We start from the raw sequence: 15,350 nt of genomic DNA, 5'->3' as shown, positions 1-15,350 counted from the left end.
TTCAAGTAAACATATCGATGCTCAAACAACAGAAACATTTCCTTGTGCTCGTAATACTTCATGAAAGACTTGTCCGTTGTGCTCGTGCAACAGATAGGATACCTTTCGGGTAAACATATCGATGCTCAAACAACAAACATCTCTAAAGAATCTTGGATTATTGATCTTGATCAACTTTTCCTTAACTTGAGTCTTTTCACTTGATTTGAAGCAAGCAATTTGCAATGAAATTCAAGAATTTTTACTCCCCCAATTTCGTTGCAATTGTCTTTAACGAACGTATCTTCAAATCAAGTGCGGGTGAAAACATAAAACTCTTTAATTCCAACAATCTTGACCATCCCTATCAAGAATTGTTGATGAAATTCAAAATAAATTAAATAAAATGATACCTTTGTGGTTGATAGTTGAATTTTTACAAGGGATGGTCAAGATTTGAATTTTTACAAGGGAAGAAACAGATTTGAATTTTTACTCCCCCAATTTCGTTGTAATTGTCTTTAATGAATGTGTCTTCAAATCAAGTGCGGGTGAAAACATAAAACTCTTCAATTCTAACAATCTTGACCATCCCTATCAAGAATTGTTGATGAAATTCAAAATAAATGAAATAAAATGATACCTTTGTGGTTGATAGTTGACATTTGACTTGGTCAACTCATGAAATGATCCGGAAAAATCAACCATCTTGATCTTGTAAGCACCTTGTTGAAGTCGTGAAGTTTTGGTGAATTTTGCCCAATTTTTGCTCAAAAAGTCTTTAAAAATGACCAAAATGCCCCTCGTTGACCCGACACGGTCAAAAGCCGAGTTGACCAGAAAATTACTTCCAAACGGTCGCTCATACTTGGGCAAACATTTTTCGTTAAGAGCACATGGTCAAAAAGTCAACGGGTAAGCCAATATTAGTCTTTTCTCCATCTTGGCCCGTTTGACTTTAGAAAGTCAACTGCATCAGTCATGTCCCAAAAATCTTCCAACACTTGAAATATTTCACATACACAAACTTTTGTTTCCGAGCACACATATTTCCTTTAAGTCCCTTCTCGAGCATGCCCAAATAAAGATATGCTCTTGAGTAGAGGTGTGCTCGAGGGTAAAAAGATATGCTTAGTGAGTGATCATTAATGTTTTCTCTCATGAGCAAGGTGTGCTTGAGACACAAACTTAAGATTACTCCTTTCGAGCATATATGCTTAGAATATTAAATTCTAATTGTTCATGACAAAACAAAAGTGTGCTCGAGAAGTAATATGCTCAAATAAAAACAAGATGTACTCGATAAAGGATTATATGCTTGAGGTAAAGACTTAACTTTTTCTGCACGCATACTACTCGTTTCAGCTTCAAAATCATCAATTTCAGCACTAAGGTAAGCATTTTCAGCACCAAAATCAGCAACATCAGCACTAAAATCAGCATTTCAGCACTAAAATCAGCAGCATCAACATCTCATTAACAGCACTTTATAATCAGCAAACAATCAGCTCGTTAACAGCATGTTTTAATCAGCAATTTTGGCCCGTTAACAACACTTTTAACAGCAATTTTGGCATGTTTTAACAGCAAATTCAGCACATTTTCCAGCAAATAATCTGCTCATTAACAGCACGTTTGTTCAGCAAGTAATCAGCTCATTAACGACACGTTTTAATCAGCAATAATGGCCCGTTAACAGCAAATTTCAGCAACAATTGTTCGTTTACATCATATTATATCAGCAGCAAACAGCCCAAAATACCCCAGTATAAAACTCATTTTAATTGTTCGTTAAATAGTGCAGCAGCTACAACCTGACCATTTTACCCCTGCCACATTCATATCAGCAGCTGCAGCTGTTTAAACTCAGTACGAATCAGCAGCGAAATGTACCAAAATACCCTTGAAATTAGTTGCAAATTTACCAAACAGCCCTTGTCTAAATAGTGCAGCAACAACAGTAAACTAACATAATTGTTCAGGAATAATTCATCAGAATTTAAGTTGTAGCCACACAAAACCAACTCGTGCAAATAATTCAGCTACAGCAATTGTTTAAAGCATTATCATATCAGCAACAATGCTTGTACCTTTTCGAAGTTCATATCAGCAACTTAACTACTTAATTGCCCTTGCTGCACTTTTGCAGCAGCAACAACTTGATCACTTAAATTCATATCAGCAGCTGATTATCTATTCTGCTCTTAACTGTCGGTGACATATAAATTCAGCCGGCAAATGAGTACTTGAACACAACATTATGCAACTAACAGCTTTAGCAGCAAAATTGCTATAGTACACTTGCAGCCCATGTTAATTGCCATTCTGCCCCTGCACCAGAAACTAAATTAACTGCTCGTTTATAATAATGTTTGTGAATCAGAGAACCAAAACAGCATCAATCGTTTGAGACATGAATCTGCAAACTGTACCAGCTGCATATCACTTTGTACCGGATATGAATTGACAGAAATATCACTACAGTTCAGCTTAGCAACAGTTCAAATATCAGTAGTATGCTCGAACATATAACAATCATATCAGCAGCTAATATCAACTCGAACCCCAATTAACTGCCCATGACACTCGCGGCTACAGCCCCTTCTAGTCATGAATATGAATTAAGGCAAAATGTTCATGGGTAAGCACCAAGTAATCGTGAATACAACAATCATCTTGAACACATGTAACTCGTTTCCCCCAGTTTGAACATATGAACCCTAAAATCTTATATCCGAAATTAAACCTTTGATACACAAATGGACCGTTTAAAGTTCATTAAACCGTCTTAAAATCATCATTATATCACCAATCTATCAACAATTTCATCACATAATCAAATCTAGGACATCAAATATAAACAAGTTCGACCTAAAACGAACTGAAAACTGTAGATCTGGACGAAACTGAACAAATAAACGTGAAATCGATGTTGAATCTCAGAACTAATCCTCAACTCAAACATCAACTCACATGAATCATCTTCGAATCATCAAACTTCATCCAAATCCATGCAAAAACCCACAAAAACTTCAACAAACTACAATCTTCAACGTCCATGGCGGATTCAAGAGCGAATTTAATCAAATTCAGCGGTTAGTCTGAATGATTCGGTAACCCGCTCTGATACCAACTGTGAGAACCGAGCCCCGATGCGGAAGCATGAATAGTCGGTATTAACGGAGGAGCTCGGATCTGAGCTAGGATCGAATCAACAACATGTATTCACTCTTGAACGATAATATTGGACGGGTGTGGAGAGTTCGATTCGATTAACAATCAATAACAGGATGAACAATTGTAATCGAAACACAAGTAGATAGATGTAGTGGTATTATTTCATTAACCAAAAGATTGTCACAAAGAACACTCATACATACATACATACATAATCATAAACGCTCGCCACACGGGGAGAGCTCTTCTCCGGGTGGAAACTCTCAATACAAACACACACACAATAAAACACATGACCTAATCGTCTATTTATAGTGGTCTTGTGCCTTGGTCTTCACTCCATCTGCCTCTTGGATAAGACCAATAATATAAATATATTTTTCACCCATAACAATAATAATTCGATGTGTCGGTCTAAAATATAAGTCCTAACAGCATTTTATGGCAATTTATATTATAATATTATATTTGAGCTTAATGAAATTTTAACGATGTTTATTAATTAGATTATAATTGTAACACTAATTTAAGAGTTACGATATTATAATGTACGTTTTAAATGGGAATTATATCTCGAAGAATAATTATGTTACTGAATTAAAAACTAACGAATTTTAAGTTAACGAAATAAAGTTTTAACGAATTATGAATTAACAAATTAAAGTTGACAAGTTAATGTTAACGAATCGTAATAAAAACTAATTTTTAACGAAAATACTATCAATCTAATGCTAAGTTTGAATATTATAGAGTTCACAAAAATTTCGGTGTTAACGGTATATTTTATTTTGAAAAAAGAAAGTGTTAACGAATTATAAAGCTATCGAATTAAAGTTAATGTATTTACAAAGTTAACGAAAAATATTATTAGCGGGTTTAATGGCTCTTATCGAATATGAAAAAGCTAGCTTTGTAGGTGAAGATGGTAGAATGTAATTTATAATTAATTTTATTTATTATATAAGAATTAATTAAAAAAATAATGAAAGAATGCTAAAGGAAAATACCCAAAAAAGCGATGGTGAGGAAGACCCGATTCGAACCCGGGACTGTCAACCCACACAGACACAAACAGACCAGTTAGACTATCATACAACTTTATTTAGGAATGGTAAAAGTTTAATATATATCGTTGTCACCAGTTCATCATCTTCCACGTTAACAACCCTAGATTAAATACTCTCAATCCATTCTATGTACGTTAAAATTAGTTTAGGGCTTTTATTAATCGGGTAAAAACTAATCAAAACCATATAAGGTTTACCTCTTAACAGTTATTCCTTGATGGTGGACAAGTTCACCGGAAAAACATACTTTGAATGTTGATTATGTGATACCGAGAGTATGTGTGTTGGATTTGAAGGTTGGGACGAGTTTAGAAGGAAGTTTGGGCCATATTTATAGGTCTAATTGGAACGTATAGGATTTATTTCTCGTTATTGTAATTTAACAAATTTTCCGGCGGATTTCCGGGATTGATTAGAACGTTAAGTGCTGTTATTAGTCCTTATTGATGATAATTACTTAATTCGTTACGTTTTAAGTATGTTACGATATTTAATTGAGTCAATTTCGTTTTGATATGAGGTTTTGATAGTTGCCGGAAAAAGCCGCGGGTATCGCTGGAAACGGGATCGGAAAAACGATGGGGTGGGGGAAGGGATGGGATATATATTATATTAAATTATAATAATTTAAATTATTTATACTTTGGGTCCCTTAACTTTTAAGGTTCTTTTATAACAGATTTTAATTAAAGGTTTACATTTTAAACCCTGAACTTTGAAAGATGTATTAAAGGTTATGGTTTTGGATATTTTTCATATTATACCCGCATTGCTTGAATATCGTTTAAATAAACAACTATAAATCTCAAATATTCGTTAATTGAACAAAACGAATAGCAACGAATGAACGATATCTTCGAGGATATTTATTAATGAGGAATAATAAATAAAATACATCGAAGCAAATTTGAGGAATACATATTTATAAACAAAACCGAAAATTTTAAATGGGCCGGGTTTTCGGGTTTGAAAAGTAACGAATGTTACATTAGCAGCTGGCTCATACAGTAGATCAGCTGTATTTATAAACAAAATCGAAAATTTGAGGATTACATATTTATAAACAAAACCGAGAAGCAAATTTGAGGAATACATATTTATAAACAAAACCGAGAATTTTAAATGGGCCGGGTTTTCGGGTTTGAAAAGTAACGAATGTTACATTAGCAGCTGGCTCATACAGTAGATCAGCTGATATCTGACATCTACTAAGAGTCTTGACATCTTTCTCTACAAACTTTAATAGATCCCTAGGATCAACAAGATGATATTGACCCTTATTCAATCTGATGATAACAATACCCGTCACAACATCATATGTCCAAAACTTCATTTCATCAAGAGCTCCCCCAGGAAATCTCTTGGAGATCGGAATTGACTTCACTTTATCCGTTGATGGCCACATCACATTTACCATGGTCTTGTTGGTATGAGGGTCACGAACACCCTTAGCTTTCTTAAGAAAAGATTCGGCAGTAGGCTTGCTTGGAAATCCACGTTTCACTTGAGAATTCAGAAACTTCCAAAATTTGTCAGCTCTTGGTTCATTGTTCGGATTATGAAACGGAGCATGTAACAAATCAGTTAGGTCCACCTTCATCCAAGATCCAAACGTTTTCAATTTTTCATAGTACTCAGTGCTGCCAGACTTCTGTTTGACCCACCACATATCTTTATCCACCGCATATCCTTCATGAAAGAATCCCAGAACGATCTCCGTATTTATCAGAAAAACCCTGTTGCAAATCAACAACAAATTTCTCAGGATGATCAGATGACACAACATTCTGATTAGAGTTTTTCCTTATCAGCGTCTTCTTCATCAATCATTCCTTTTGTTCATTAGTCTTTGGTGGAGCAGACAAATAGTTTTCCATTTCAGCATTGTAATCGATGATCCAAACTAGATGTTTATCCTTTTCAACGTCAGTAGCACTGACAAACTCATCTCCAAATTTGTGAATAAGTTTCTGCTGGAGATCTAGATACATCGCTGTAAGACCCCGAAACTAGCTTGAAGTTCTTGAATCTTTGAGTTTTTATCAGCATGACTCTCTTCAAGTTCTTTGATACGAACATCCTTTACAGCTGAGTCCTGTTCAAGTTCAAAAACTCTGCGTGGCAACGATTGCATATCCACATGCTCAGCTTCTAGAGCAATCCTCTTACCCTTATCTTGAAGAAAGTTGTCTTGCATTGCTAAAATATGAGCCACCTTTTCAGCGGCACTTGAGCTTTCTTGACCAATCGGATTAAACAATCCCGATGGTTCAGTGTTGGAGTAGATGTGAGCCTCAAAATCAAACTCATGAAAAATGTCTTCTAAAATCGGTTCTTGAGTTTGCTGAGTAACAGTAGGACCTTGAGCAACTTGAGCCTCAGTATTTACGGGCTCAACGATAGTTGATGGAACAGTTGGTGTCACTTCAACAGCGAGCACACCTGGTCTTGGATCTTTCTTTCGTCTTTTTCGGGGAATAAGATCGGCCGTTGGCTCTTCTTCAACTACATCTTCAGCTTGGATCACAGTGACTGATCGAGGAGGCTTTAATGCAGTAGACTTGAGTTTTTCTTTGAAAGCTTTTGTCACACCCCGACTAGCACAATGCGAAAGCGTAAAACGGGAATGTAACAGACACCTCTGATATCAACACATTGTTTATAAAGAAACATTACAAACTAATTTACAATATATTACATTTCTTCGTTCTATCATTGTTTTACAGTCTAGGCAATACAAACAAAACTAATTCGTTAACTATACATTCTTACTACTATCGCCCTTGCTTCTATTCACGTAGCATCAACCACACACCTCAGGCAAGTAACAGGTCACCAAATCATTCCAATTTAGGTACACCTGAAAAGCAGTTTAAAACGGGTCAACTACTAGAGTTGGTGAGTTTCACAAGTTTCAAGAAATCAGTAATGAGTATTCACAAGTTAACACTTGTAATCATGAAATAAGTATGTATGTATGTAAATGATGTATGTGATGTAATTATGTTAAGCTACAGTGAAGCCTGGACTGTTCGTGCTGCGTGCCTCCATTTCCCACGCTCAATCAACCATTGTGGCCCCTTTCCGCCCACAACATGCCCCGGTAGCTATGTCTAACATTACATAGCTGGTTCGTAAAAATAAATGGACATGTGCAAATGGGATAATGTCTCAGCAACCGTGCTGGCCCCGCCTGGGTTTGTCAAACCGATAGTACTATTCACAAGCCACCGGCTCGAAGTTAATCACTGTGTTAGTGGGGACTTTCATGTGTTAGCACTTAGATAATTCACATTATCACATGTTTCAGGTATATATATGAGATCAAACATGCTTTTCACCCCGAAAGTTCGTAAAACTGTTTAAAGAGTGGGGTCATGAAACTCACGGTTTAGTAGATATTCAGTACTGTATCAGCTCGTGGTTTGATCGGTCTGCTATCAGTAGTTCCTATAATCAATATTATAATAATATTAATATTTTAATATTATTATAATCTCAATACTAAACTGGGCTGTATAACTAATCTGGGTGTAGCTGGAACGTCCAGAAAGTGGCAATAGGCTTAGGTTGTGATGTTGTTCAATGTCTAATACTTAAAACTGAATTTGGCTCAGATTCCCGTTTTTCCAACTGGGCCAAGTTGTTCGTTTACGCGTTCAGAAAACAGTTATGGGGAAATAAGCTTGGGTAAATGTATTGGTTAACAAAATGATTAAGTTATAAAGAAGGATCACCTATTAGGGTCCCGGATTAGCCACGGGGCCCGTTTCCGTTTATTTAGTTTGAATTGAGAAGAAATGCGCACAATCCACCCGGATTGTCCAGGTTTCTCATAGAAAAGTTCATTTTCACTTAATTAGTCCAAAAATATGATTTTTTATTACTCTTGGTGTTTTGATATTCCCGCAGGTTCGTTGGTCGAGAACTTGCCGGTTTTTATAAAAACTGAATTTGTTTAATATTCAAATTAGCATAATTAATTAACCGTTAATCATTAAATTATGAAAATTTAGCCACTTATCAATTAAAATATGTAGATTTTTATAAAAATATTTCTGGAATTATTTACTGATTTATTAATTTATAAAAATTCATTTTATCAGCTATATTTCGCCTGAAAATCATCCGTTTACCCCAAACAATTTCCAAAAATTCCAAAAAAATTCCTGAATGCTCAAATCATGTCCCAAATTAACTTGTATCAATTCCAGAATGTAAAAAGCTCATGCGATATTCTTTTCGGCCCAAATTCGGCTATAAAAATTCACACGAACACAAATAAACAAAACACCTTTAAACTTCTCGAAATGATCCCAAAATTCATATGTGATCAAAATAAATCAAATATGAGTTCCCAGAAAATTTTCATAATTTTTGAATTATTTTAGCTATTTTTCCCAAATAAACGTCCCAATTTGTTAATAAATTCGCCAAATATTCTCGGATGGTCGAAAATTACCAAATTTGAACAGGGACTCATTGACATGATCCCTGATATCCCTGAAAAATTTCAAGGCCTAAAAATATGTACATCACAACCTTAACCTAAATATCTGTTTGCTATCTAAATTCAAGGCCTAAAAATATGTACATCACAACCTTAACCTAAATTTCAAGGCCTAAAAATATGCATATTTTCGTTTAACTTGTTTGCTATCAAACTAAGGCCATATTTCCAATGTTTTAGCTTGTATAGGTCGTATATCACTTATAGATGCCCCCCCCGAAATATCTGGGTCATAACCCGACCCGTTAGATTAATCGTTTGTTTGTTACGCAAAAGGTGTTTATTTGCTTAATTGGTAAATACGTACTGAGGTGTACCTTGTTTTGGCTCAAATGTCATAGCTTTGAATTCTTTAACTTGTTCAGCTGTAGATACTGACTGCCATACCTAATATTCTGTCTCCATAGGTTGTGATGGAGGGCTGTCAAAATCATCATCATCAGATAACATCTCAAAAGCAGCAACATGCCTTTGAGTAGGAGTCACGTGCTCCTCAGCAACAGCTTCACCGACATCACCCACACTCACCTCAGTCTCAGCAAATCTTCCAAATTTAACCAACGGAAGACGACCTTGATACACAACTTTCGTCCCTTTTCTTGACTGTTTCATTAAGCCGAAAGTACTTGGTCCCAATGCATTCATATCGAGTGTCTCCACATATTTGATCAGATCAGGATAGTGAGAATCAAAGATCATCTATAAAAACCTCGGGTACATCAGAAACATTTCATTCTTTTTCTCAAGAAGATTGCTCATCATTTCATCGAACACAAACATGGAGTAGTTGTAATCCCAGTCCATGATTAGAGTAGTAACAGCTGACATCTGAGCAAGGCTTATCTCATCTGTACTCCCTTTACGTCCCTATACACATGTAAAGAACGTGTAAGTTAAGAATCTCCAACACGGGTGAAAAAGCTTCTTGATGGCAGGTGGGTAAGCTCCTTCATAGTTCATTATTCTAACAATCACAACAACATCATCAACAGGAAACTCTGTGGGATGGTGAGGTTGATCCCCGAATAATAGCACCTTACGGATGATGGATTCAGAAACAATGACAAGCCGTTTTTGAATGTTCGATTCAATTACAGCTATTCCTCCGGCACCTCTTGGATTGATATACGCATGCTGCCAGAAGTCATTCACCATCATCTTGCATATCACAGGATTGTCTCGTAAGGCGTGAGAGATCCTGCAGGTGTTCAAGCCAACGATCATGGATTTGAATTCCTTGTGATTTGGAAGAGGATCAACTAAGCATCCAGCAACGTTGTGAGAGTCAATCAACTTTAAAGGGACCTGATCAGCCATATCTGCAACAAACGAGTTAAATTAGATAGATTTTGGATTTCACATGTTGTGTTTTCAGTCCAAAAACTAAGTTTTTGGTTTAGTATTGTGTTTTCGGTTCAGAAAATTTCAGAAACATTGAGAATAACAAGGTTTTTGGTCAACTGAACTGATTCCGGTCAAAGTTTGGTCGAAAACATATTTGAACCAAAGGATCTCTGGTTTGACCAAGGACGTTTGGTCAACCATCACCGAAAACCCTATAATTCATCCTCTTCATTTTCCATGTCATGTCAATCGCTGTTGAAAAGCAACTTGCAACTTCATGAAAAAATCACACCCCAATTAATCAACCCTAATAATTCAATGCGAACATCTAGACGATAAACATCTCACACATCAATTTTTTTAAGTTAACCCCACTGGTTTCGCAACCTTAACTCAAAAAATTGATTAAATTAAGTTAGGTTACCTTTGAGACTTGACGAAAAATAAATGTGAATGTTGTTTATGCAATTTGGAAGTTTGGGTATTAGAGAGCAAGAGAGTTGAGAGTTTTTGCATATTTAAACATTACTGATAGCAGCCAAAGACCACCTTTTAAACTTCTGAAATAGAATCATATGGGCTAAGCGTCTGGATGGGCCCATAACACACGACAATGGAACCCGTTGGGCCAAACAGAATGGCCCACTAATCAAAACTAGCAGTCGTGAAGTTTCATGATCTAAAAACAATCCTGATTCATGTAAAAAATAATTTCTTAAAGACATTTGTTTCGACATGAATAGACATGAGGTATAAAATAAAAAGTAAAATAAAATAAAATAAGAATAAGAAACTAAACTAAAACAAAATTAATTTACCTATCTAGCCTTCAGAAGATTTAACATATTTTAAGATCACATTTCAGCTATTTTTTTTAAAACGAGCAACCCCTTTTAAGAAAAAATTCGAACATGAAATCATATTGATTAAGATAATTTCACAATGATCCATTTTCAGCATTATTGTGACATAGTGAAAAGGTTGATAGCAGGTAATTATAATGATTTTCATTATGCCAGTGAGATGATTAGATTCAGTTAGGAATAAATCTTGTATGGACATCACTTATGGACCTATGATACCCCTTATCTCTTCTCAAAGCTTATTTGGCTTTCCCCAGATCACCCCAACTTGACTCCAACCCCCTAGTGCTTGATCAAAGGATTTTCGCTATACAAAAGTAGAAAATTTAAAGCTTTAGGGTTGAACGTTGGACTTGCATGCCGTCCGGACTTATAAGCCTTACATTCAGGGTGTTTAGGACTTACTTGTATGCCCCACCCCTGTAGTTCCCTGGTGCCCCTTTAAGCTTATTAAGAAAAACATTGAATAATTATAATTTACAGAATAATTTTTTTTAATTATATATTTTGGCGATCAAGACACTAACGGGCTTGTGTATGACTGGGTAGTTACTTTTCTGCCTATCATTTGGATAGATGTATCTAGGGACATGCAAACATCTTCAAAATGACTCTCCACAATAAGTTTAGCAAATTTAGTTTATATCACTTCAAACTTTTACTTATCATGGAAAGCAACCATACACATTAATGACTAATCAAGAGCCTTTTTAGCCTAATAACCTCACACGTTAGGCACACATAATCAATTTTCCCATTATTTTTCAAAGGTTGGATCCATTTTCATTTGAAAATATTTTAAGCTTCTAAAAAGCTTTAGCTGAATAATAATATCACTTCACAGATGATAACTTATAAGACAATTTTAGATTCAATAACCCAAGTCACTTTCAGCTTTCGGGTAAATGGCTATCCTATATGTCTACATGTAGACAGCAGGACCAAACACATAATAATACATGTCCCTCAAACTTAGGTAGCCGATAATTAAACCATGACTTAAAATTTTGATATTTAGTCGCCCCGGTCACTTTCACTCCTAAGGTTAATAGCTATCCCGTGAGTCAAGAATTGATAACAGGACCAAACATATGAAATATGTCCGTCGAACTTGAGTAACTGACGTAATTTTAAGCGACAGAACAAAACACATTTTTTTAATTTTAATAACACACACACACTCTTTTTGTATTTTTCTTTCTCCCCCTAAATTTGTACCGAAATTATAACAAGCAAAAACAAAATTTATGTACAAAATTTAAACCTAAAAAATACTCGGTCTTTAAAACGCAACATCTTAAGAAACCCTACAAGCACATTGAATTTGGCTGTTCTGACCGGTTTCGTAAATAGGTCTGCCACATTTTAATAAGTGTGGACCTGTTCAAGATGAATTAACTTCCGGTCGTAATAGTCACGAATAAAATGAATTATGATATCGATGTTCTTGGTTTTAGAATGCTGAACCGGGTTTTTAACAATGGCAATGGCAGCATAATTATCATAGAAAATAGGAGTGTCAAGAAATTCCAAACCGTAGTCCAGCAATTGATGTTGCATCCATATGACCTGTGAACAGCAGGTAGAAGAAGCAACATATTCAGCCTCAACAGTGCTTGTGGACACCATTTGTTGTTTCTTGTTTCTTGCGGTGCTTGATATTTTAATAATATATTTTAAGTATGTTTACACTAAGACCCCCCATGTTTCATTTCTTTTTAAAACAGATTTTAAATATAATTACAGATTGAACCCTGAACTTTGAAATGCATTTGAAATGAAATAAAAGTTAAAATCCTTGCATAATTTTTATAGTTTACCCGAATAGTTTGCAAATTGATTAAATAAACTAGTTAAATCTCGAAGTCTCATTATTGAACAACACGAATAAGAAACGAACAAATCATGACCATATATCATCATAATTAATATAAAATTGATGAACGCTTGAAACGACAAACCGGTCAGTCACATGAAATGAATCTTGAGAATATTAATAATATATACATATTTATATATACATTTATAAACAAAAACCTAAAATTCGAAATGGGTCATGTTTTCGGGTTTGAGAAGTAACGAATGTTACAGGATTCACAACTTTTAGAAAAATCATCCCGAAATTAAAGTAAAAATAAAATTTTAAAAGAATACACCTAATGCATGGAGCTAATAAAGTTTTAACAATTTTTTTATATCCATAATTAAATCAAAATAATAACGTCGATCTTCGATTGACCCGAAAGACGCCACAAATGGGATATGGCAAGGACACTTATATATAGGATGTACCAGCGGCATATCCACAATGCTCTTATCATATTTCATTTGTCCCGTCTTTCAAAATCATTCCAGGTTTCGAGTTATTGCACATAATGTACTTATTCTGTCTTCCATGCGAGGACTTGGATAATTACGTGTCGACCCATAATTACCTTTCTCGTCGGATAGTCCACGTAATCCGTCCCGTTGTGTGGGTTTTAAAACATATACATTAAATACAATAAATAAACACTTGGAAATCAAGAACAATGAACTATAGAAGTAAAAATAACAAAATGTATAAACAAATCCTTGAGATCAAGGATAAGCGAAAATAAATGAAATCGTTGAAGCTTTAAACGATGTAATTAAAGCTTTAAACGAAATGAGCAAGTTCCTAACGTAACAAGAGTAATGCATGACGATTTTAAGATCATTAACATCAATATAGTTAAACGAAACATTGGATTCGAGTATAACAGAATGAATAAATGTGGCATAGAGCCAGCAAGTATAAACGCGTAATTCAGTAAAGCATTGGGTTTGAGAAGTAAGACAAATAAATGAAACTTTAATAATAGAATCGAGTAAGTTCTTGAGGTCAATAATGACTCGTTAAACAAGTCAAAATTTTTAATAAAGAAAATGCCAACGTGAATAAGGGCAACATTTGAATAAATAAATAATTGCAACTTCGAGATCAAAGTAAAACATTGATCCCAAATTGATAAAACATCGAGAACAAAATAATCAAAACTTCAAGATCGAATCAAGACATTGGTCTCAAATTGGTTAAACATTGAGATCAAGACTAACAAAAATGATTTGAATAAAACATTGAGAGGAAATAGAACGAATCACACAATCAAAACGATCGTTTAACAATAATAAACTCAACATGTGTAAAAACAAGCTCATAGTCCCAACTTCCACTAAACAATTACGTTTATGGGAAATTAGTTATAAGTCGCGAGAAACAACAAAGTAAACCAGTTCTAAATGTAACCATGAATAAAAATAGTTCACTAGTTAACGAATAACCACGCTCAATATTAACTTCGTAAAAAAAATCGATACATAAAACTATTTTGATAATGTTCAAACAGAATAACATATATAACAATATATCTATATGAAGAAGAAAGGAAGGAAAAACAAAAGGTAGCTTGCGATACTTGTCTTCTCGTGGATGGATTGTGGTATGAAGGTTGTTATAGAGGCGGTGTCATGATTTCTTAATCGAAACTCATTGACTTTAACAAATAAAGGAAAAGAAATGATTGTTGAGATTAGTTCAAGTTTGTGAAAATTGGTTGTATAAACATGATGGCTTTATAACTTAAGGAGAAGGAAAAAATTTATTTACTAATTTGCATGAAAAAATATATATACATCCGTAGCTAGCTCTAAGGCTTAGAAACTTTGTAAAAATTTTAATGTAAAAGAATTCCGATTGTGCGGCGCCCTATGAAAAAATTATGGGAAATCGCCAATTAACAAGACTTGCTGAAGAAAAAACTTTTATAGTGAATAATATAATAGCCTTACGGCTTAAAGTTTGTTTATTGAGAAAGATCTTGCTTTATTTTATTTTAAATATGTTTTTGGAAAAATGATAATAATATTTATAAGAATATTATTAGTAATAATAATAGTAATGGTAATATTTATCGGTGTTATAATAATAATAATAATAATAATAATAACTCATTTGGTAAAAATGGAATTTCTTTTGGAAAAGAAAAAAAAATTAACTGGAATATGCTTCGTATGATAAAATATTTTGTGAATATATGAACACATATATTTATTAATTGACTATTTTAAAGTAATCAAGATTTGAAATTTCAAGTAAAAGGTGTTTATAAAAAGAGATCAACGTGAAGAACTGTGCATGGAAAATTATTTATTTAAAAAAAATTAAGCATGGTTGATGACTTTGAAAAGATTAAGCGTTGATGCCGAAAAACGAATAAATTTTTAATAGAACGAGGTACGCGTGGTGAGGTTTTGCATAGCGGAAATGAGTTAGGTTTTCAGCGACTTGTGGGGGTGTTCGAGTTTCTACAATAGTAACAGGATTGAAGTACAAGTATAAGTTAAGGTAGAAGGTTTTGTATGAATGGTTGGGTAACAGATCATGAGAAT

The sequence above is a fragment of the Bidens hawaiensis genome, unplaced genomic scaffold (assembly GCF_021521415.1).
Source record: "Bidens hawaiensis isolate Kalapana, Puna unplaced genomic scaffold, B.hawaiensis_p1.1 tig00019934_1, whole genome shotgun sequence".
NCBI lineage: Eukaryota > Viridiplantae > Streptophyta > Magnoliopsida > Asterales > Asteraceae > Bidens > Bidens hawaiensis.
The sequence above is the reverse complement of the archived record's forward strand: the minus strand, read 5'-3'. Positions refer to the sequence as shown.